The 24,079-nt window shown below is 35.0% G+C and overlaps 1 long non-coding RNA gene across 2 annotated transcripts; it reads left to right on the plus strand.

Annotated features, from left to right (window-relative positions):
* The first annotated feature begins 16,701 nt into the window (after window positions 1-16,701).
* Window positions 16,702-22,401, plus strand: LOC107953488 (uncharacterized). 2 transcript variants are annotated; one of them, XR_001699229.2, is made up of 2 exons: window positions 16,702-16,756; window positions 22,060-22,401. It is a non-coding gene; the product is annotated as an uncharacterized lncRNA (long non-coding RNA). The 2 variants fall into 2 exon arrangements; XR_001699226.2 differs by lacking the exon at window positions 16,702-16,756 and adding an exon at window positions 17,216-17,311.
* Window positions 22,402-24,079: the final 1,678 nt, after the last annotated feature.

The raw sequence follows: 24,079 nt of genomic DNA on the forward strand, positions 1-24,079 counted from the left end.
TTACAGCTCAGTTTATAGAAATGAGGTCTCGATACCTCACTTTTCAAAACTACTTAACCTAATAAATCATTATAAAACACAAATTACCAATTCAAAGACCCTTTTTTTTAAAACCATATTTAATTCTTAAATATTAGATAATAATATTTACAAACTTACTTATCGGATTTGGTGGCTTCAAAACAACTGCTTTCAACACCACTGAAAAATTAGGCTGTTACAACTGTCCCCGTTAGGAAATTTTGTCCTTGAAATTTGTTACTTGAAAATAAATTCGGAAAGTGTAGTCTCATTAATTCTTCAGTTTCCCAAGTAGCTTCTTCTGCATCATGTCGATTCCATAAGACTTTTACTAATGGTGTAATTCTTTGACTTCTCAGGCTAAAATTCTCATTGGTTCTTCTGAATACATCAAATCTGTCTGTAGCTCAATCTCATTATAAGGAATCACCTGTGAAAGATTAGATCTGTACCCTCTCAGCATCGATACGTGGAACACATTATGGATTTTCTCAAGTTCAGGAGGCAAAGTTAATCTATAAGCTACAGGGTCAATTCTTTCAACAATTTCATACTGTTCGATACATCTCGGACTCCACTTTTCCTTCTTGCCAAATCGTAACACTTTCTTCCACGGGAAGACTTTTAAGAATACTCGATCACCAACAGCAAATTCTATATCTTTTCTTTTCAGATTCGTATATAATTTCTGATGATCAGATGCAGTTTTCAAATTGTCTCGAATAGTTTGAACTTTATCCTTAATCTCTCAGATCAAATCAACTCCTACTATTTTGGATTCACTTAGCTCAAACTAATACAACAGTGTTTTACATTTTCTCCCATAGAGAGCTTCAAATGATGCCATTTTTATACTGAATTGATAACTGTTATTGTATGCAAATTCAGCTAACGATAGATACTTTTCCCAACTACCTTCAAATTTGAGTAGACAACATCTCAACATATCTTCTAAAATCTAAATCACTCGTTCTGATTACCTGTCAGTTTGAGGATGAAATATTGTGCTGAAACTAAGTTTAATTCCTAGAGCCTCATGAAGTTTGCTCCAAAATCTCAATGTAAATCTCGGATCTTGATATGAAATAATGGATGTTGGAACTCTGAGTAATCTCACAATCTCAGATATATATATATAGTTTCGCTAATCTTTCAAGTGTAAAGTCCATTCTGACTGGAATAAAATGTGCCGATTTAGTCAATCTGTCAACAATCACCCAGATTGAATCTTTCTTTCTTAGAGTTGTAGGTAAACCAGATATGAAATCCATTGGAACTCGCTTCTATTTCCATTAAGGAATCATAACAGGTTGTAGTAAACCTGTTGGTACCTGATGTTCTACTTTCACTTACTGACAAATCAAACATTTTGTAACACCCCGAACCCGAGACCGACACCGGAGTCGGACACGAGATGTTAACAAACTTTGAAAAAAATTTTTCCAGACACTGCCCAGTCTGAGTACTAGTCGCTTCAAAAATCATATCTTGAGTTTCACAACTCAAAATCAGTTTTTGATTTTTCCCTGAAACTAGACTCATGTCCCCACCTATGGATTTTTTCTAGAATTTTTCGTCAGGCCAATTAGTACAGTTTATTAGTCAAAGTCTCCCATGTTACAGAGGTCGACTACACTGACCTTTTCCCATTACGACTGGGATATCTCTCTGCACAGAGCTTCAATACTGATGCCGTTTGTTTCTTTGGAAACTAGACTCAGAGAGGAATCCATACATATATGGTATGACCCCTAATTATCTCTGGTCAATTTATAGTGAATTTCCAAAGGCGGAACAGTGAATCTAGAAATAGTTCTGGCCCTGTTCCACAAGAACCCGAATATCTCTTTCTGTACTGTTCCTATAATTGTTTCGTTACTTCCATATGAAAGTAGATTCATCAAGGTTCGATTACATAATTTATTCACTATTTAATTCCACTCCTTCGAATTCTTGTGATTTTTCCAATCCACACCACTGCTGCTATCAGCTTCTGTTTTCAAAGTGAACCTTACCTAATTTGGGGTTTCATGGACCAACTAGGGTCTTGTCATACATAAGCCCACATATGATCATACTTAGCCATTCTAGTGGCTGATCATTTGCTCAACACTTCCATTCCAACATAGTTACATCATGAAACCATCTATACATTCATAAATACGAATGGTCTAATGCCATACTCCACTTCTACAAGCCATTATCGCATGGCTGTACACTTATACATTTCATAAAGTACTCGAAAGACAACAATGGGTAGTCCTATACATGCCATAACAAAATTCAACCAAAATAGTACCCAAAAGAGCCTTTGATAGTGTGGGCGACTTCGACTTCAAGATCCCGAGTCCGATAGCTGGAGAACCAAAAATCTATAAAACAGAGGAGCAATGTAACGAGTAAGCAATTTATGCTTAGTAAGTTTGAGCAAGGAATTCCAGCATAAACAAAGAATATCACACATTTAGCTAAACGGAATATTTCATAATACGCAATTTATCGATATTAAACTTGCTTCACAACATTAACAACCCTTATGCACATACACAATAGACTAACTTAGCCGAAGGCCGATAGCTCGTTTATCAACTGAGCGAACATTTATTTGTAAGGGCTCGATTTAATTCAACACATACGTAACATATCCCCATATTGGGATGTTTTTCGAGTATTCGCTGGAATTTTACAGCAAGCTCATTCATTACCAAATCACGTACCTTCGGGATTTAACCGGATATAGCTCCTCGTTCAAATGCCTTCGGGACATAGCCCGGTTTTAGTAACTCACACCATGCCTTCGGGACGTAACCCGGATTTAACAACTCGCACGAATGCCTTCGGGACTTAACCCGGCTTTAATAACTCGCACGAATGCCCTCGGGACTTAACCCGGATTTAGTATCTCGCACAAAGGCCTTCGGATCTTAGTCCGGATATATTCGCTTAGCACAAAGCCTTCGGGACTTAGCCCGGACAGCATTCAATTAATCATGCACATCTAACAATAATTCATGGTACATTCATATTTCATTTTCGTTTACGAAACTCAAACATAAGGCACATATTGTCCTTGCACATTCGGCTTAATAGCCACACATAGAGCATGATTTAATCACATCGAAATTTAAGCTCTCTTACTCAAGAACTTACCTCGGGTGTTGTCGAACGATTCCGCTAGCTATTCAACCACTTTTTCCTTCCCTTTATCGGTTTTATTTCCCCTTTGCTCTTGAGCTTAATCAAACAAATAAATTGATTTCATCATTTAGGCATCAAAAGATGAACACAAGGCACTTAGCCCATATTTATACATTAGACATTAAAGTCTCATACATGCAAAAATCATGCATCAACACAACATATTAGCTAATTTCTTTGCCCTTGGCCGAATATGCATGTCCATTTTTGGGGTCGATTTCAACACTTAATACACACATATACACACTAGTAAAGCATCCTCCCCCTTTTCATCAATTTAACACATGCATTGCTCATTAACATGCAAAGTTACATTCGGCCTTAGCACACATCTTGCTAGCCGATTCTTCTCCATTTAGCAACCAATGCACATATGTGCTCACACACAAAAAAAATGCTAAAAAGGAGGTTCAAGAATCATCAAGCCATCATCACATGCATCATTAACAAGCTTCATATTTGCATGCAATGGCATTAACACAACCTCCACCTAGGCCGAATCTTAACTCATCCTCATGCCTCATCACCACAACATCAAACATCAACCAAGAATGATTCATCCATGGTCAAGTGCCATTTCCATCACATAGCAAGATTTAGACCATGGGTTAGGTAGAACTCAAGCTAACAACTAAAACATGCATGCCTCTCATGGAACATCATCAAACATACCTTAGCCTAGCTACATGCATGGCCGAATCTCTTCACCTTTCTTCTTCTTTCCTCCTTAAAATTTTTGGCCAAGGATGAACCAAAGGATGAGAAAATTTTTCTTTGTTTTTTTTCTTTCTAGTTTTTGGCAAGCATGAAGATGAGAAAAGGATGAACAAAATCCCCCCCTTTCTCTTCTTTAGCTCACGGCAATGGGGGGAACAAACACTACACACACATTTTTTTTCTTTTGTTTTCCATTTCTTTATTACCCATACTCCTTATTTTATTCTTCCACTAACAAAACATGTTTCATGACATGTTTTGCCCATCCTTCCTTGTCATGGCCGGCCACTACTCATTAGGGGGAATTTGACATGCAAGTCCCCCCCTTTGTCCACATGCACTAATAGGTCCTCACACATTGACCTATCACATTTTAGAATTTTCTCACATAAGTCCTATTGACTAAATTCACATGAAATCAACCAAATTGAAGCTTGAAATTTTCACACATTCATAATTACATATTCTACACAATAAGTATCACATTCAAACATTTCGGTGACTCGGTTTAGCGGTCCCGAAACCACTTCCCGACTAGGGTCAACTTTGGGCTGTCACACATTTAGCTACAAATTCACAAATTTCCCGTTTCATACTAGCCACCAGTACATCTGTTTCAAATCACAATACATCTTCGTGTTGCCCAGATGAATAGAGTAAGTGCTACTATGAGCTTCAGAAAGAATATCATTTTTCAAATCTAAATTATTCGGAACACAAATTCTATAGCGATAACACAATGTACTACTATCATCAACACTATACTTTGAACTCAAATTATCTTGAATCATCTGTCGTTTCAGCACCAACTTCGGATTGTTATCTTGAAATTCCTGAATTTGTTGTAGAAACAGGGGTTTCGTTCTCAACTTCACTAATACAGAACCATCTTCATTAAGAGTTAAATAAGCCTTCAACACTCGAAATCAAACAATGACGACTCTCGACTAATTGCATCCGCAACTAAATTAGCCTTTCCCGAATGGTAATCAATAACCAGATCATAATCTTTCAGTAATTCTAACCACTGTCTTTGTCTCAAATTCAATTCTTTCTAAGTCATCAAATATTTTAAACTTTTGTGATTTGTAAACACGTGACATTTCTCGCCGTATAAATAATGTCTTCAAATCTTCATAGAAAATACAATCGTGGCCAACTCAATATCATGTGTAGGATAATTTTTCTCATGCGACTTTGATTATCGATAAGCATAGCCTACTACCTTTCCTGACTGCATCAATACACAACACAAACCATTGAGGGATGCATCACTATAAACAACATATGCTACTCCAGATTCAGGCTGAGTTAAGATTGGGGCTTCTGTCAACATTTTCTTCAATTTATCAAAACTTTGTTGGCACTTATCTAACCAAACAATCTCAACATTTTTTCTGTAATAATCTGGTCATTGGCGAAGCAATAATCGAAAAGTTTTGAACAAAATGTCAATAGTAACCTATTAACCCAAAAAACTTTGTACTTTTAAGATATTTTTTGGGGTTTTCCAATTTATCACAGTAGAAACTTAACTTGGACCGACTCTAATCCCATCAGCTGATACTATGTGACCTAAAAATCCAACCTCGCGAAGCCAATATTCACATTTACTAAATTTTTCATACAACTAATTTTCTCTCAAAGTTTGTAGTACGATCCTCATATGTTGTGCATGCTCAGATTTTGTCAAGGAATAGATTAGTATATCGTCAATAAACATAACAACAAATCTATCCAAATGAGGTTGAAAAATCTGATTCATTAAATCCATAAAAGTAGTAGGGGCATTACTTAAACCAATTGGCATTACTTGAAACTTGTAATGACCATAACGAGTTCTGAAAGTAGTTTTTGGCACATCACAGTCTTTGACCTTCAATTGATAATACTCAGATCTAAGATCTATCTTTGAGAACACTGCAACACCTTTCAATTGATCAAAAAAATTGTCAATATGTGGCAAAGGGTATTTATTGTTAATTGTGACTCTTTTCAACTGTCTGTAGTCTACACACAATCTCAAAGAACTGCCTTTTTTTCACAAAAAAAACAATGTACCCTAAGGAGACATGCTCAGTCTAAAAAACCCTCGGTCTAATAACTCTTGCAATTGTGCTTTCAATTTTTTTAGTTCAGCTAGTGCATACGATACGGTGATATTGATATCGGAGTAGTTTTAGGAATCAAATCAGTCCCAAACTCAACTTCACGATCAGGAGGTAAACTTGACAACTCTTCAAGAAAAACATCAATGAACTCAATAACAACTTAAACTGATCTAGCTTTGATTCTGAATCTTAGGTATCAAGGATATATGTTAAAAATGCTTTGTTACCTTTTCGTATCAATCTCTGAGCAGAAAATGCAGAAATAATTCTAACGACATCTTTCGAATCCTCAGACTCAACTAAAATCATCTCTCTTATCTGACATTTCAAATTGGTCCGTTTCTATCTACAGTTTACTATAGCATCATGCAAAGATAACCAATCCATACCCAGGATTACATCAAATTCTCGAAAGGGTAACAACATCAAATCAACAGGAAATTCATAGCGCTTAACTTTTAGTAGACAATTACGACAGACTAAATTAACTATCACACTTTGACCTAGTGGATTAATAACTTTAATATCATAATCAATAGATTCAACAGGTAACTTCTTTTCTGTTACTAATGCAGTCAAATATAAGAATGAGTTGACCCAGGGTCGATCAATACATAAACAGTAACATTAAAGAGATAGAATGTACCAACGACGAATGGTGTAAGTGCGAGCAAGTGCTTTAACCTCTGACCGGACAACAATGTCTTTCATTCCTGAATGAGTAGTTCCGATAGCACTATTCTGACCCAAACATCTACTTTTTTGAGAAGTAGACATTTACTCTTCTTTATGATCTTCACCCTCTTTTGGTAATTTAGGACAATTACGAATCAAATGGTCAGTTGATCCATATCTATAACAAGCTCCTGTTTTACCTCTACACTCACCAAAGTGATATTTCTCGCAATATCTACATTTGGGCTTCGGTGTATTTTGTACAGTACCCATACTATCATTTGGTCTAGTAGATACTTTGAAATCATCTTATTTTTATTTGAATGTTCAAGCACTGAGGTAGCTAGGTTAAAATCATCTTTAATCTTTTTCATCGGTCATGCCTAAAATGACTTGAAAGAACCTCTCTCGCAATTCTACCTATCCCGTTGTATTTTATGATTGTACACTTCTTCCATTTTCTGTGCACGATCAGACAGGACAACAATTTCTCGTATTTCATTACCTCCGATCATCATTCGAATTTCATCATTCAGACCATCTTTAAACCAGATACACATTTCTTATTCAGTAGGCATAATTTCTCGAGCATATTTACTAGATATACAAATTCACTCTCATATTCAGCTACTGATCTATTTCCTTAATGTAACTCAAGAAATTCTCTCTTTTTCTTGTCCGAATACCTTTTTTCGACATATTTCTTTTTAAACTTAGTCTGGAAAAATTCCCAAGAAATTTTCTCCTCTGGTACCACAACTACTATTGTCGACCTATATGCTTCCTCTTTTAATAACGAAACAACACATCTAAGAAAATCATCAAGAGAGCAAGCAATTTCTTCAAAAACCCTTATTATACTTTAAAACCAATACTCAGCTTTAACCAAATCATCCTTTGATCTACCCCGAAATTCTTCAGCACCACACTTTCTAAGTTTCTCAATTGGAGTATGTTTATTAGATTCAATCACTGAAGGAGGTGGATGTGCAACCAGAGGTACAATAGGTAGTGCAATAGGGGGTGAAGGTTGTTGAGCCAAATTTCTTTCTTGCATAAGCTCACAGAATCACTGGTTCATATACCCAAAGAACATATTTTTAAGTTCAGGTTCCTGATCCGAAGGGATCGAGGCATTATTACTAGTCTCAAGTTCAGAAGTTGGTACTTTACTGTTAACCTCATCATTGTCAGCACGTTCAGATCCGTCTGACATCTTTACAATCTATAAGAAAACAAATGTTAGATCGGATCATACACATCACACTATCACATATTTATATGACATGTAATTCTAGACATTTCACATGCTACGTTCAGCCTGAGAATTAACTAAACCGTAGCTCTGATACCAATAAATGTAACACCCTTAACCCGTATCCACTGCCAGAACATGGTTACGGAGCATTACTGGAGATTACAGATCAAACAAATAGACATTTCATATAATATAATATTCATGTCAGAAACTAATCAAAATCAAACATATTTTCCCTTATATGAGCCTTCGAGGCCCAAATTACGTGTTAAAAACAAGTTGCGACTAAATCGGGTACTCAAAGAATTTTTCAAAAAACATAGAAATTTTCAAAGCTGCAAGGGACACACAGCCGTGTAGCCAGACCGTGTGTCTCACATGGTCAGGAGACAAGCCCGTGTCTCAGGCTATGTGGGCACTCAAAATAGGGACACACAGTTGTGTCCCAGCTCGTGTCTGTGCCCGTATAACTCTTTGACTTCGGCCACACTGCCAAGTCATATGCCGGTGTGCTAGGCCGTGTGTGCATACTGACTTGTGCAATTTAAATGATATAGGGGACACACGACTGTTTCACTTAGCCGTGTCACTAGGCCGTGTGTCACACATGGTTAAGACTACGCCCGTATCTCTACTCATGTGGATGAAAACAAGTCATTTTCTAAGCCACATTTCTCACCCAAATTGATACCAACCTAGCCTCAACAATTTGTGCATCAATAAGCCATAACAAGGCATTCAACACAAGCTAAAATCAAGCCTTATAAATGTAATACTACCTTATACAACCAATATACTTATAAGTACCTCTAATGACAACTTAAAAATAAGTCCACCAATATCCAAACTTACCTATTTAATTTACCAACTATGTTACCAAAGTTCATTTTAACTTAGATATATATATATCACTTATACTAACATCACACTCATACTTTAAATTCATATCAATATGTATGTTTGTTATATAAATAAAATATTATTCATGATATTTACATAAGCTAAATTTTGACCAAAATCAAACAAAAGCCTATACATGCCATATAAACCGTATTTAATGTTTCAAAAACTATCGAGATAAACTGGATAGTATGACTTGAGTGCCGATCCGATCGTCCAACCTTTTGAAAGTCTACAAAGACATTAAACAATACAAATAAGCTTAATGAAGCTTAGTAAGTTCGATGGTTTAGAAAAAAATCTTATTTGTTAGTAAGTTCGACGGTTTAAACAAAAATCTTATCCAACATATTATAACAAGTCAAATAAATAAAATCATTCATGTCAATTCCCTATCATTCACTGACAATTTCTTGTCATTCATAACTTCAATTAATAAATACATCAGTTTTCAAATCAATATAAAAATAAAAAACATGTCTTTCAAATTCATTAGATAAATCACCTTACCAAAATTTTCCCATTCGAAGAACGACTTACAGATAAGAGTTCATCATTACAGAAGCTCATAAGAGCTAGTCTTCCTGAATACACCAACAGAAGCTTGTAAGAGTTGAATAGAAGCTCATAAGAGCTAAACAGAAGCTCGAAAGCTAAACAGAAACTCGTAAGAGCTAAACAAAAACTCATAAGAGTTGAACAGAAGCTCATAAGAGCTGACCAATAAGTAAAACACGAGAGTTCGCAACAAGTGCTGAACCCCAATTTACTTGGGAAAAATGTCATTGTCTCCTTCCAATACCATCATACACCAAAATACGAATGTACTCAAATCCCGCATTCCATTCAAACCGAAATCCAATTCTATATTATAATTCCAACAATAATTAAATTCCAATAATAGAATAAATAAATAATACCATTCATCAATTTATACAAAATATTAAATTTTAACCATACGAACTTACCTGAATTGAATTGTAATAATTGCAGAAGTTCATGGACTATTCCGTTATTTTTCTTTTTTCACGAGTATCTACGGGATCTTAATATGAATCCAAAATAGGAAGAACTAGCTTAAACTCTTTCTCCTATGGCTGTTTTGGCCAAATTTGAAGAGGAATTGTCTAGAGAACTATCCAAATTCAATTTGTTTTATTTCTAATTTAACCAAAATTACAATTTTACCATTGACTAGCTTTATTTTATTATTTTTTTCTCTTATGTCGCCTCGTCCATTTAATTTATGTTCATTTATTTCTTAAGTCATTCCCTATTTATTAATTAAAACATTTAATCATTTAATTCTTATAATTAGCAAGTTTTGCACCTTTTTCAATTTAGTCATTTTTAATTAATTAGCTATCAAAATGTTAAAAGTTTTCATCAAAACTTTAATACTACCTTAATGACACTCCGTAAATATTTATAAAAATATTTACGACTCGATTTATAGAAACGAGGCCTTGATACCTCACTTTCTAAAACCACTTAACCTAAAAAATCATTATAAAACACAAATTACCAATTCAAAAGCCGTTTTTGTTTTAAAACCATTTTTAATTTGTAAATATTATCTAATATTTATGAACTTACTCACCGAATTTAGTGGCCTCAAAACCACTATTTCTAACACCATTGAAAAATTGAGATGTTACATCGAGGTTTGATTAGATCTCACGTATGGTGAGGAGCCAGTGGAAATCTTAGCTCGTGAGGTTAAGGTCTTGTGTAATAAGACGATTCCATTGATGAAGGTTTTGTGGCGTAATCACAAGAATAAAAAAGCTATGTAGGAAACTGAGGATGTAATGAGACATCAATATCCATATTTTTCGATTCAGATAAAAATTTTGAGGACGAAATTTCTTTTTAGAGGGGGAGAGTTGTTATTCCCCAAAATTGGACTCGATAGTTTTGGGTTTGTGGATCGGATTCTCGATTTAAAAGTTGGGTTTAATTTTGGGAAAAGATGAGGTTGGTAAGAAATTAGGAACTTGAAATTATTAATTCGGGAAATTAATTTAGTAAAATGAATTGTGTAAGAAAAAAAGGGAAAATAGATTTTGAAGATTGAATTTCGATTAAATTGAATTATTTAAAAATAAAATAATAGGATTAAATTGGAATAATTAAAAAATGAGTGATAATTGAGACATAGGACTAAATAACAAAACAAGAGAAAGATAGGAGTGTTTATATGGCAAATAGCCAATTTTTTTAAATTTGGGTGTTCTTCCCTACAAGGTTAAAACTCGCATTGTTCAACTTTCTTTTGGCATTCATTTTCTTTTCTTTTCTTCTTTCTTTAAAGCTCTCAAAGTCTCTCAAATTTTCATCCCATATCTAAAATTTCTCTCATCCTAACTCCAAATACTCTCTAAGTTTTCAAAAAGATCTTATAAATTCTATCAAATTTTCCATTATTTTTCAAGTTACAACACTTGATTTTCAAAATCAACCATTGTTGATCCAAGCTAAGGTAAATTTTTTATTCCTAATCATGTTATTAGTTGATTTGAGTCCTTAATTTGAGTTTAACTTAAATTTAGATAGGTCTATCTTATATATGCTAATTTTGGTCAAAATAAGCTTGAAAATAGAAAATCTTGTGTCTCTTTATTAAATCTATGATTTAAATTATTTCTCAACTAAATTTTACTAGATTAAGAGGGTTTTATTCTTAAATCAATAGATCATGAAGGATTTTTAAGAAATCTAATAACAAAGTTAAGTTTAAAGCTTGTTAATGGAGGACTATTTTTTGATTTGTGAAAATTCGAGTTTCTTAAGTTTAAATTGGTTTAGAAAAACTTTTTAGAGTATAAGTAAGTGTTTAGAATAATTTCTAAGTGGTTAGAATAGATCCGGATTGAGAAATCTAAATTTCAGCTAATTTCGGCTAAGTTATCGGTCTAGAAAATAGAGATTGGAGTATGTGGTCTTGTTTGAATTTCTAGTGCTTTAATATGTGGTCTAACATATATGTATGTTGTATTTGGTATGGTTAAAGTGACGGATCCTTCGGTGCTATCATCAAGCAAGTCGAGAGGTAAGGAGAAAGTCGGTTGAGCTTTCGACAAAGTGAGCAAAAGTGTCGAGGTGAGTGTTCTGGTGTTTGACTACTGGTAATTGTGATTTCAGATGTTAATCAAAAGCTTAGGAGGTCTTAATAGAGAGTTAAGGCTTTGGTATAAGTGTTTTTTTCCTTCGCTGGTGTTGAGTAAAGTATGCCTATTTGATGCTTTGTTGATAATGTGTAAGTGTGTAAACTAGAAATTAAATGTGATTTAATATATGTATATGTGATATGAGTTGCTAATATTATGCACATGTATGCAATTCTAAGAGTGTTTGGCTCTATGAGCATTGTGGAAATGTTGTAAACACCTTTATGTGAGCATGCAAAATGAATGTGTAAAGTAGTTGTGAAAATGTGAAATGCTTGTATAATGTGCATAAAACAAAAATAAACCATGTGTTATTGTAATGTATTGTCCTTTTGATCACTCGGAATCACTGACTATAGTTGACATGCCATAGGATTGTACTACTCACCATTATGTGTTATATGTGATGAACATTGAGGGTCATGAGACAACGTGGAGAGATAAGGGGCCGTTGAGCTTAGCTCTGTTCACCAGGATAGCTTGGTGTGTTTGGAGAGTGTTGGCCATGAGCTACACTTATGGGATATCGTATGGCTCATTGAGTCTTTAATGTGTTTAGAGATCTGGGTATCCAATATATATGTAAGCATATTTGTGTGGCATGGTTCTTAATTGCCAATATATCTTTTAATGATACTACTTGGGATTCATAAGTTGTTATATGTTGTGGTTAAGTATGTATGTATGGTATTTGAAATCTAAAAGCATGTTCTCTACTTGGAAAACATGATAGTGTTGTTAAGTTTTAGCATGGCTTGCTTAACTTTGGATAATTATATTTTCTTAGTAGTAACCTTAACATTCATTGAGCTATGTTTAGCTCACACTCTTCATTTTGAATGTGCAGCAAGTAGAATACCAAATGGTGAACGTAAGTGAGCTAAGTGAACCAAGGGAATCTACCATCTTAAGTAGGAAACTTGTGTTAGTTCTTAAAGGCAATGTGACATGGACTTTTGGGAGTAGACATTTTAAGTTGTTTATAGACTGTTTGATTACTAGCTCAACATTTATCTTGATGGTATATGGTTGATATATTTTGGTTCATGTTGGAGGTATGCTTTATGTTAGAATGTTAGTGGAGTAGCTAAAATGCGGTAAGATGAGCATGTTGGTATTTTGGCACTTGAGGTATGTTTAAATAGGTGAAACGACATGTTTTGACTATATAGGTATCTTTGAAAAGCATGAATGTCAAATTTATCATGTTGAGTTTGAATTTTTGGAGGCCAGGATATTTTCAAAAAGGTTTGAAAGTTTGCATGCTTATGTTTCAAATGTTTTATTTCATATAAATGCAATAAATTTTATATTTTAGATAATTCTCAATATTTTGACATTGTTATAAAAATTAGTCTCTAATTAATTGATTCTAAAATTAACTGAGATTTATAATTGAACTAAGACAATTTTTTTGACAAGGGTCTAATTAAGTGTTCTAAGACTAACACATGTCCTTAGTTTACTTTTACATGTATGATACTCATATGATAAGCATGAATAATGATTTTACCCTTATGTGTTCTTAAGTCATGAATGCTTATTAAATAAGTATGCAAATAGGCTTAATTGCTTGTAATTGATCATGTATGACATATCAAACATATAATTGTCTTCCGGTGGTATCTTAATTAATATTAATGTTAGTAAATCACATGCGAATATGTCAATTCTGGTCCAGGTCACTTATGTGACTAATGTAACATCTTAAATTTGGGTCAGACTGACCCGACGGCTTTAAGGCGCCACAATCATCAACCACTCAAAGGTAGAGTAGAGAAAATCACATGAAATCCTTCATCCTTGCCAACTTAGCTTGCCCAAATGCTAGAGCCTCCTTTGTCCTAGAAGCAATTAAGATCAACAACCCATATTCCAGTCAAACCAAACGTATTTAACTTTAAAACCCAAAAATCCAATATCTTATAGAAGTTTTTCGATGATATTGGAAATTCTTGCTTCTACACACACACACACACACACACACACACACACACACACACACACACAATAAGGAATCCATGCATGTAAGTTATGATGCTTAATAATTTTTGTACAATTTTTGGTGAATTTCTAAATTCAGAACAGGGGATCTCGAATTCAATCAGACCCTGTTTCACAAGAATTAAAATATCACACAATATGGAATTCTTTTTCTTCCTCTATTTCTTTCATGTGAAAATAGACTCATTAAGCTTTAATCCCATATTTTATTCTACCTCTAACTCATTTTCCACTATTTTTAGTGTATTTTCAAAGTTACACTACTGCAGTAACGCAAACTGTCAAGCCTAAATTGAAAAGAAAAACATTAAGGGTAATTTGAAAAAAAGAAATGAAAGTTTGAGTTATGATAAATTCACTTATGTCTAGCTAATATTCGCATGAAATAAAGTTGCATGTATTACTGAGATATGTGAAAATGTGTTCATAACAAGTTGGAAATTTGAAATGTTTGAATCAATATGCGTAAAGCTATACTGTTGTTGAATATGTATTTGCTTGAGAGTCAAAAGTTTAGAGGCTTTACAATCTTCGCCCCCTTACCAGAACAGAGTTATACGATGAGATTCTCGAGAGATATGTTGCATAAGCTTGCAAAAGTGAAACTAAAAAGTATAATAATGGAATAGTATGGGATTAGTGAAGACAGAATTAGTTAGAGGAATAATGTCGGACTTGCACTGATGTTTGAGTATGTCGGATTCAATCAAATAAAAGTGATGGCTATCTTTCTCTTCTAAGTATTCTATGTTTTCCTCAATTCTGGGGAATACGTATGGTTATCCCTTTCAAATGGAAATTCTATCATACGAGGATGCTAGTGACTGTGATATTAGATGAAAAGCTCTATTGGTCCAGTTAGTTATAATTGACGTTTTCCCCATCTCTTCAGATTTCTATTCTGATATATTGGAATGAAGTTGATAGTAAAAAAAAAATCTATGTGAGGTTATTCTGATGTTCTATTGATTATGGTTTATATATGCGAGAATTATATTATCTCTATTATGAGAAATTCTAAAGCGTACAGACAGTAGTTTCCTTCTGGTTTTCTCTGAGGGATTTTTCGGATCATATTTATTATTTTCTTCTGGATTATATTCTCGGATTTCTAGTGTAGTCTTTATATCTTGGAACTTCTTATATTGGCTTTTCTCTCGTTCTTGTTTCGAGAATTATCAAGCTTGGCTTATCTTTACGAGTAATCTTTGACTTGCGATATTAGAATCTGTTATGATTAAGCTTCTGGCTCGACCATAGAAGTGTGGGGATTTCAGTGTCGAGATTTCTTTAAAACTTCTGGGGTAAAGAATGGTTATTCTGCAAAAGTAAATCTGAGTTATGTGCATTTAAGTTTATTCTCTGGTTCGAGAATACCGTTACGTGTTCTTTGGTAAGTAGTCGTACAGTCAGAAATGATGGGGTTTTATTCTTGAAAGTATGTTATGGAAACATATTAGTTGGATTTCTCTTGTTCGAGAGATGTTATAAGTATAGTTATCCTGATTAATAAAAAGACCACATCTATGAAGTTGGAATCATTTGATTCGTGTTAGTAAAGTTTCTAAACAGTTGATGATCAGAGTATAGAAATGTGGCTATAAGTGGTAAATTAAACAAGTACAACATGATTCGACTTTTAATTTGGAATTTCAGGGAGGATTTGAATTCTGGTTTCTATTACTATTAATTCAGAGTAAGATTTCAGTACTGAGAAACTCTGGGTATACAGAGAATTGAGTACAGAGTTCACAGCAGTATCTTATTTATTCGTTCAAAGGATGTCGAATTGTTTATAGGGTAAAGCCGAATATCAAATGTATTCGAGATTATTATTGTCATTCATGACAGTGGGAAGAAAATGAGAAAGGACTGTTATGAATTTCGTATCGGGATGTCTCTCATTTCCAGGAAAAAGGAGAGATGCAAGTTGAATTGTGAAAGATTGATGATGGAAGTCTGCATGATTATTTTAGTATGTACAGATATATTATTCAACAGATGTGACTGAGTTGTATGTTTCTGAGTTTATAGTTCCAAGAAAGTCAGTCTCCAGTGTTTCAAATTGAGTTCCGAGGTTTATACCTCAACTATGGAAAAGCTATAGGAAATCTTGAGTATGAGATTGTGCGGAGTTGTTTTGTAAGTTGTGAGAAAATGATATAAGTGACTCGTGAAAGTAGAGAACAACTTTTTCTGGTAAGATTTTCGGGGACGAAAATCCCTAAAGGGGGGAGGAAAGAAATGTAACAGCCCGATTTTGGGCCAAATCGGAACAGTGGTTTCGGGACCACTATTCCGAGGCCAGAGAAAATTATTTTAGTATTATTTTATGTGTTATAATATGATTTTATAAGTGCATGTTAATTTTGGTATATTAATTTTAGCGATTTCTAGTCCAATTTCGAAAAAGGACTAAATCGCGTAAAAAGTAAAAGTTGTGTTTTAATACCTAAAGGTGTTAAATTGCCTTGTATCTTAAATTGGGGGTCTTTAAAGTGAAATTAGGCCATTGAAAGTGTGATGGCCGGCCATGGGAGACAAAATAGTTGAAAAGTCAAAATTAGACAAAATAGTTTTATTATTAACAAATAAAAAAAAAAAAAGAAAAAGCTATCATTTTTCTCTTCCCCTTCACCGAAATATGCAGCAAAGAAAGGGTTTTGAAGCTGGAAAATTGCAGCAACATATTTCCCTTGCTTGTAAGTGATTTTAATGTCTTTGCTTGATGATTTTTGTATTTTTGGAACCCCTAAAGCATAAGCTTTCAAAAGAGGGGATTATTTTGCAAAATGATGAAGAGTCTAGGGTTTTACCATGAGAGTAAATGTGTTGTTTTCTGTGTTTTTATGGAAGATTATGAGTCCTAGTTGTCTAATAAACAACTTTTGTGAAAGAAATTGCATGAAAATACCTTAAAAAAGGGTAAATTGCTAAGTTGTAAAATGAGTTGTAAATGTGTAAAATAGTTGAAATTATGAGTTGCTATAGTTATGAAAATGGTTCATCTAGACTCAAGGAGTAAAGAAATGTGATAAAAATTAATTTACGAGCATTGGGGTAAAAGTGCAAATATGCAAAAGTTTAGGGGTCAAAATGAAAATTTGTAAAAATATGATTTTTAGACCCATATGAATATTGTGACTGATTGGTAGGCTAAATGTGATGTTATAGATGATGAAAATTGAGATTTGGACCTAGAACGGAAAGAAATTGATTTATGGACAAGTATGTCTTTTCATCTTTGTGGTATCGAGGTAAGTTCATGTGTAAATAATGTAGCATAATTATTATTTTTAAGTTATTGATGTTAAATATATGATATGCTGATTTTTATCATGAAATATATGCTTTGTGGTTATTTTCGAATAAAATGCAAGTTATGTGTATTATCTGTTAAATATAAAGTGCTACCGAGTATTGGTTTCGGTATTTTACGGAAGATGGCAAGGATATGTGTTCGAGGAAAATCCCGTTTGAACCTTAGGAATAGATTAGGATACAAGTGACATGTCACTAGGATGGTTGAGCATCCGAACTCGTTGAGTTGAGTCCGAGTTCGTGAGATGTAACTAGGCATCCGAGCTCGTTGAGTTGAGTTCGAGTTCACTTATGGATGCGAACGCCCGAGCTCGTTGAGTTGAGTCTGTGACAGCCCAAAATTGACCCTAGTCGGGAAGTGGTTTCGGGACCACAAAACCGAGTCATAAAAATAATTAATTTCCATATTCTATGCTTATTATGTGTGTACATGAGTATGTGGAAGTTTCATTCTCCAATTTTGCCAATTGCTTGAGAAATTATTAAATAGGGATCGATATGAGACATGGTGAAAATATGATAGGCTAATTTAAAATGGTCTATTAATGCATGTTGTGAAAATGATGGGTTTGCATGTCAAATTACCCAAAATTTGAGCTAGTGGTTGGCCATGCTATGGGTGGAAACATGTTGGGAACATGTTGGCCTAGTGAGGTATGTAGGAAAAAAATAAAATAAGGAGTATGGGTAATAAAGAAAGGAAAAACAAAAAAATGAGTGGTTGTTTCCCCCCCCCATTGCCGTGAGCTAAAGAAAGGAAAAGAAAAACTTGTTCATCCTTTTTCATCCTCTTTTGACCGAAAATTCTAAGGGAGGAGGAAGGAGTTCTTGCTTCATGTTTGGTTTGGAAGAGAATTAGGAGGAAGTTTGGCCATGCATGTAACTAGATTGAGGTATGTTTGATATTATTCTTTGAGATTCATGTATATTTTAAGTTGTAAGTTTGAAATCTACCTAGCCATGGTTCAAACTTTGTTAAATGATGGAGATGATATTCGGCCATGCATGTTACATTCTTGGTTGGTATTTTGATGTTTGATGTTGTGGTGATGAGGCATGAAGATGAGTTAAGATTCGGCCTAGGTGGAGTTTGTGTTAATGCCATTGCATGCTAAATATGAAGCTTGTTAATGATGCATGTGATGGTGGATTGATGATTCTTGAATCTCTTTTTTTTTTAGCATTTTTGAGTGAGCACATATGTGCATTGGTTGCAAGATGGGGAAGAATCGGCTAGCAAGTTGTGTGCTAAGGCCGAATATAATTTTTGTAGGTTAATGAGTAATGCATGTGCTAAATTGATGGAAAGGGAGAGGATGCTTTACTAGTGTATAAATGATATAAAGATTTTAGAAATTATTTTTGCTTAGGTGTATGTATGATTAGGTATATTCGGCCATATGAGTAAATATATAGATGATGTTAAATTTGATTATGTATAATGGGCCATATAGGGTACACATTGTGATATTAACTTTGATTCTCCATAATTGATCAAGTGGGTGATTAGTAAGGGTGATTGCCGAATATACTAACATACATATGCATGTGTCATTGGATTGTAAATATTTAGCAAGGCGGTTAAACTAGTTGATTTATTGATTAAGCTCAAGGAGTTAAAGGAGTAGAATCGAGCAAAGGCAAAGAAAAGATCATCGAGTAGCCGAGTTGGAACCATCTTACCCAACACAAGTAAGTCATTAAGCATATCTTTGGTATTGATTTAAAGGATCGTAATACCTATACCATTGTGTTTAATGAGATGAAATGTATACAAATGTATATGTAAGTAGAGATGAAATTTGTCGAATGTAAAAAGGAAGTGAAGCCTATTGAGTGGCTGGTTTTCGGCACTAAGTGTGCGGGCAATAAGTGTTCACGGTCATGAGATTGGCACTAAGTGTGCGGGTTTAAATTGTACAGCACTAAGTGTGCGAGTTTAAAGTACATGGCACTAAGTGTGCGTGGTTGATTATTAAGCACTATGTGTGCGAACCCAATATATATTTTCTATAAATTATTTACATTAAGGGTGCGACCTTACCGAGTCGATTTTGGACAGCGGAAAAAGGTAAGTGTGCGAACTTGAAATGCATGGCACTAAGTGTGTGAGTTTAAAGTGCATGGCACTAAGTGTGCGCGGTTGATTATTAAGCACTATGTGTGCGAACCCAATATATATTTTCTATAAATTATTTACATGAAGGGTGCGACTTTACCGAGTCAATTTTGGACAGCGGAAAAGGTAAGTACCTTGAGTTCATGGCTAATAGGCGCTATGTTTATAGTTGGAGTTGAGCTTGGTAAGTTTTGAACCTATGTGACGATTATAGTTGAAGTCACGTACATAAGGTTCATTGTGGAATAGGTGAAAGTTCGTTTAATTGTATGATTATAACGAAAATAAAATGATGTATGAAAGGCCAATGTAGGACTTGGTATGAGATTGAACCATAGGGTTTAAGGAACTATGGTATAGTTTGGTATGGATGGAGTACTTAACCTCATTTCATTGTTTCCTGTTGTGATAATTTTATTAATGGATGGTTGTGGAATGCTTATGGCTTACTGAGTTATATACTCATTCGGTGTTTGCTTGTCACCTATTCTAGGTTTCTTGGACTCGTCTCTTTTTGCGTGATCGTGCCGTCGTCGAAGTCATCACACCGGCTAGCAAGTTTTGGTACTTTCTTCTTAGTCGGCTTAGGAGAACATTTCGGCATGTATAGGCTATTATTTTGTGTTTGAACTTTGGTATGTAAACTTTTAGCCATGCAAAAATGGCATAAATGTTCGGTTGGGTTTGGTTTCATAACGTTAGGTCGTAAATCTTGATAATTCGACCTTTTTATGCCATATGTCATGGTTGATTATTTTGGTGTTAAAATTCATGATATGGCAATAGTGTAGTAGGGGGATGTTTGACAATGATTAGCCTTTGGCATGGCTAGTCATGATCATAATTTGTGATATGTATGACGAATTACTAGTTAGATCAAGGAGAAATCACGAAATGGGCATAGTTGCTTTCGTAACAGATGCTGGCAGCAGCAGTGACGTGAGATTGAAAAATCACTAAAAATAGTAGGAGTGGAATAAATTGATGAATAAATTATGTATTCGAATCTCGATGAGTCTATTTTCATATAGAAGCAACGAAAAGATCATATGGACAGTATGTTAAGAGATATTCAGGTTCTCGTGAGATAGGGCCAGAACGGTTTCTGGATTCCCTGTTCCGAATTTTGGAAATTCATTATAAATTAACCAGAGACAATTAGGAGTTATACCATATATGGATAGATTCCTCTCTGAGTCTAGTTTCTATAGAAACAAACGGAATCAGTATTGAAGCTCTGTACAGGGAGATATCCAGGTCGTAATGTGCAAAGGTCAGTGTAGTCGATCCCTGTAACATGGGAGACTTTGACTAATAAACTGTACTAATTGGCCTGACCAAAAATTCTAGAAAAAAATATGTAGATGGGCATATGAGTCTAGTTTCAGGGAAAAATCACGAAAATGATTTTCGAGTTGTGACACTCAAGATATGATTTTTAAAGCGACTAGTACGCAGATTGGCAGTGTCTGAGAAATATTTTTATAAAGGGTTTAAAGTCTGTTAACATCTCGTGTTCGACTCCGGTGTCGGTCTCGGGTTCGGGGTGTTACAGAGTCCAAGTTCACTTATGGGCGGGTTACATGGTAACTTGGCTACATATGTGGCACTTATGTGCAAACTTTCCATGTATCCGAATTATATTCCGATGTGTTCAACGGGTAAAATTCTACTCAAATGGAGGAATAGTCGAGATGAAAGGGACGTATTGGTAAATGTTGTGAAATGGATACTTTGAACAGGTATGTACTTAACCCTCGGGTTGAAAACTCGACATAACAACAATATGGTAAGATGGTAAATGAAAATGTGATATGAATGTCTCGGTGATGATTATACAAACGATGTTGTATTAATTTTGTGAACAATGATCATGAATGAGTAATTTAGCCTTGACAGATTTGAGTTACTGCAGTAGTGTAACTTTGAAAATACACTAAAAATAGTGGAAAATGAGTTAGAGGTAGAATAAAAATGGGATTAAAGCTCAATGAGTCTATTTTCACATGAAAGAAACAGGGGAAGAAAAAGAATTCCATATTGTGTGATATTTGAATTCTTGTGAAACAGGGTATGAATGAATTCGAGATCCCCTGTTCTAACTTTATAAATTCACCAAAAATTGTAAAACATTTATTAAGAGTTATACCTTACATGAATAGATTCCTTATTGAGTCTATTTTTATGGGAAATAAACAGCATGGTCGTTGGAACTTTGTACAAGGAGAAATTCGGTTTGTAGTGCACAGGGGTCAGAGTGGTCATACCCTGAAATAGGGGAGACTTTAACTAATAAATTGTACTATTTGGCTTAACCAAAAATTCTGGAAATTTTATGGAAGAAATTAAAATAAGTCTAGTTTCAGGGAAAATTAACAAAACTTAATTCGTAGTTTCGTAGCTCTAGATATAAATAATTTAGTGACTGTTGCTCAGGAAGACAGCTTGTAGTGAACTTGAGAATATGTTGTAAACATTGATAAAACAAGTTAATGAGTTGCTTATTGTTTTCATATGAACTTACAAAGCGAAAGCTTACCCCCCCTTCTTTCCCATGTTTTTTAGAGTTTCCAGGTTAGCTCGGGTTGGAGGCCGTCAGAGATATTATCACCCTATCGAGTTAACGTTATCGGAGTAAGTAAACTCAAGTGATTCGAGTCTATGGCATGTATAGGGTTTTAATGTGAGTATGTAATATTATGATTTAGCCAAAGGCATTGGCTTGTTATTAAGGTAGTATTAGTTATGTAAATTGGCCTATGTCGGCTAATATCGTTATGGGCCCATATGATTATTCTTATGCATTTATGTTATTATTTCTTGTGATGTGGCTTACAACATGTATGCCTAGAGATTGAATTGAGATTCATTGATGAGCTAGTAACTAATGCAGGATTAAGTGATTGGTAAATAGTTAATAATGCTTCATGAATGGTTTGTGATGTAATGATAGTTATGTCTAGTATGTGGTAATGATATAGGCAAATTCTATAATATTTATTGCATAAGAAAATAACTTGAGCATAACATGTTTGTAGATGTTTAAGAGCTCATTTATGTCACGTTGTATGTTATTGGATAAGTATGTATCTATGCATATGGTGTGAGAGTGATAAAAGGCTTAATAATTAGCCTATTTCTGGCCACACGGCCTGAGCACATGGGCGTGTGAAGCCTTAACGCAAGATATTTTTTTAAGTTTTTCATGAGTTCTCGATTGGGTCCCGAACCACTCTAGATGTATGTTTTGGGCCTCATAAGCCCGTATATGGGACAGATTGTATGTGAAAAGAAAAGTTTTTAACTATTTGAGATTTCATGGCCCTGTTTAGTATGAAAGTGTTAGTAAAAGTCAAGTAGCACCTTGAACCCCGTCCCGGCGTCGGATGCGGGCGAGGGGTGTTACACATGAGGGTAACTACCCTACACATGATCTTGAGTGGCTATAGTCGTGTTTGTTCTGAAGATCTGGAGGCACTATCTGTATGGTAAAAGGTATCATTTACACCGATCATAAGAGTCTCAAATATCTGTTAACACAAAAAGAGTTAAACCTTTTTCATTGTAGGTGGGTTGAGTTACTTAAGGATTATGATTGCACCATAGAGTATCATTTGGGTAAGGCTAATGTGGTAGTTGATGCCCTCAGCCGTAGCGCGATGACTGATTTGAGAGTAATGTTAGCTCGTCTGAGTTTTGTAACACACTATACCTGTAACCCACGCCGGGGCAGAGTACAAGGCATTACCCAACTTGATCTTATGCATACAACCAATCTCAAATTACGAAAACTCGGTCCAAAATAAAACTTTTTCAATTTCTACTTTAATCTTCTTATTATGGGCCTACGAGTCCCAAATCGATCGTTGATAACTATTCGGAACCATTTCTGGTCTTTAAACTAACCTTAAGAAATTGTCTTTAAAATAGGGCACATGCCCGTGTGGGAGGGTAACACGTCTATGTGACCATTTCAACATGGTAATGTTGATGGCCTGTGTGGCTCACACGGCCTAAGCACTCTGGGGCACGCCCGTGTCCCACACCCTTGTAGAATTAATTTCTAATTCACACCTATAGGGGCTTTCACACGGCCAGACACACGCCCGTGTCAATGGCCCGTGTCCCTCACACAGCCACGACACGCCCGTGTCCCTCACACTGCCACGACACGCCCGTGTGCAAAAACATGGACATTTTATTTCTGACGTCAGCATGCTCAAGATGTCACACAGCCAAGGCACACGCCCGTGTGTTAGGCCGTGTCCTTCACATGGCTGAGACACACGGCTGTGTCTCTGCCCGTGTATTTATTACCATGCATACTGACTTGAAATTTTTAAGTGTAGGAGATACACGACCGGACTACATGCCCATGGGGTAGACCGTGTGTCACACACGACCTAGACACACGCCCGTGTGTCTACCCGTGTGGACAATATAAGGCTATTTACCAAGCCTCATTGCCACTTTTACATACCTAGTTTCATACACATGTCAACCAATACCAACACAAGTACAAATCATATAACCAATTCAGCCATAATAGACATTCATTTAACTATGGTAATGCATCTTTTATAAA

The sequence above is a fragment of the Gossypium hirsutum genome, chromosome A08 (genome assembly GCF_007990345.1).
Source record: "Gossypium hirsutum isolate 1008001.06 chromosome A08, Gossypium_hirsutum_v2.1, whole genome shotgun sequence".
In the NCBI taxonomy this organism is placed as follows: domain Eukaryota; kingdom Viridiplantae; phylum Streptophyta; class Magnoliopsida; order Malvales; family Malvaceae; genus Gossypium; species Gossypium hirsutum.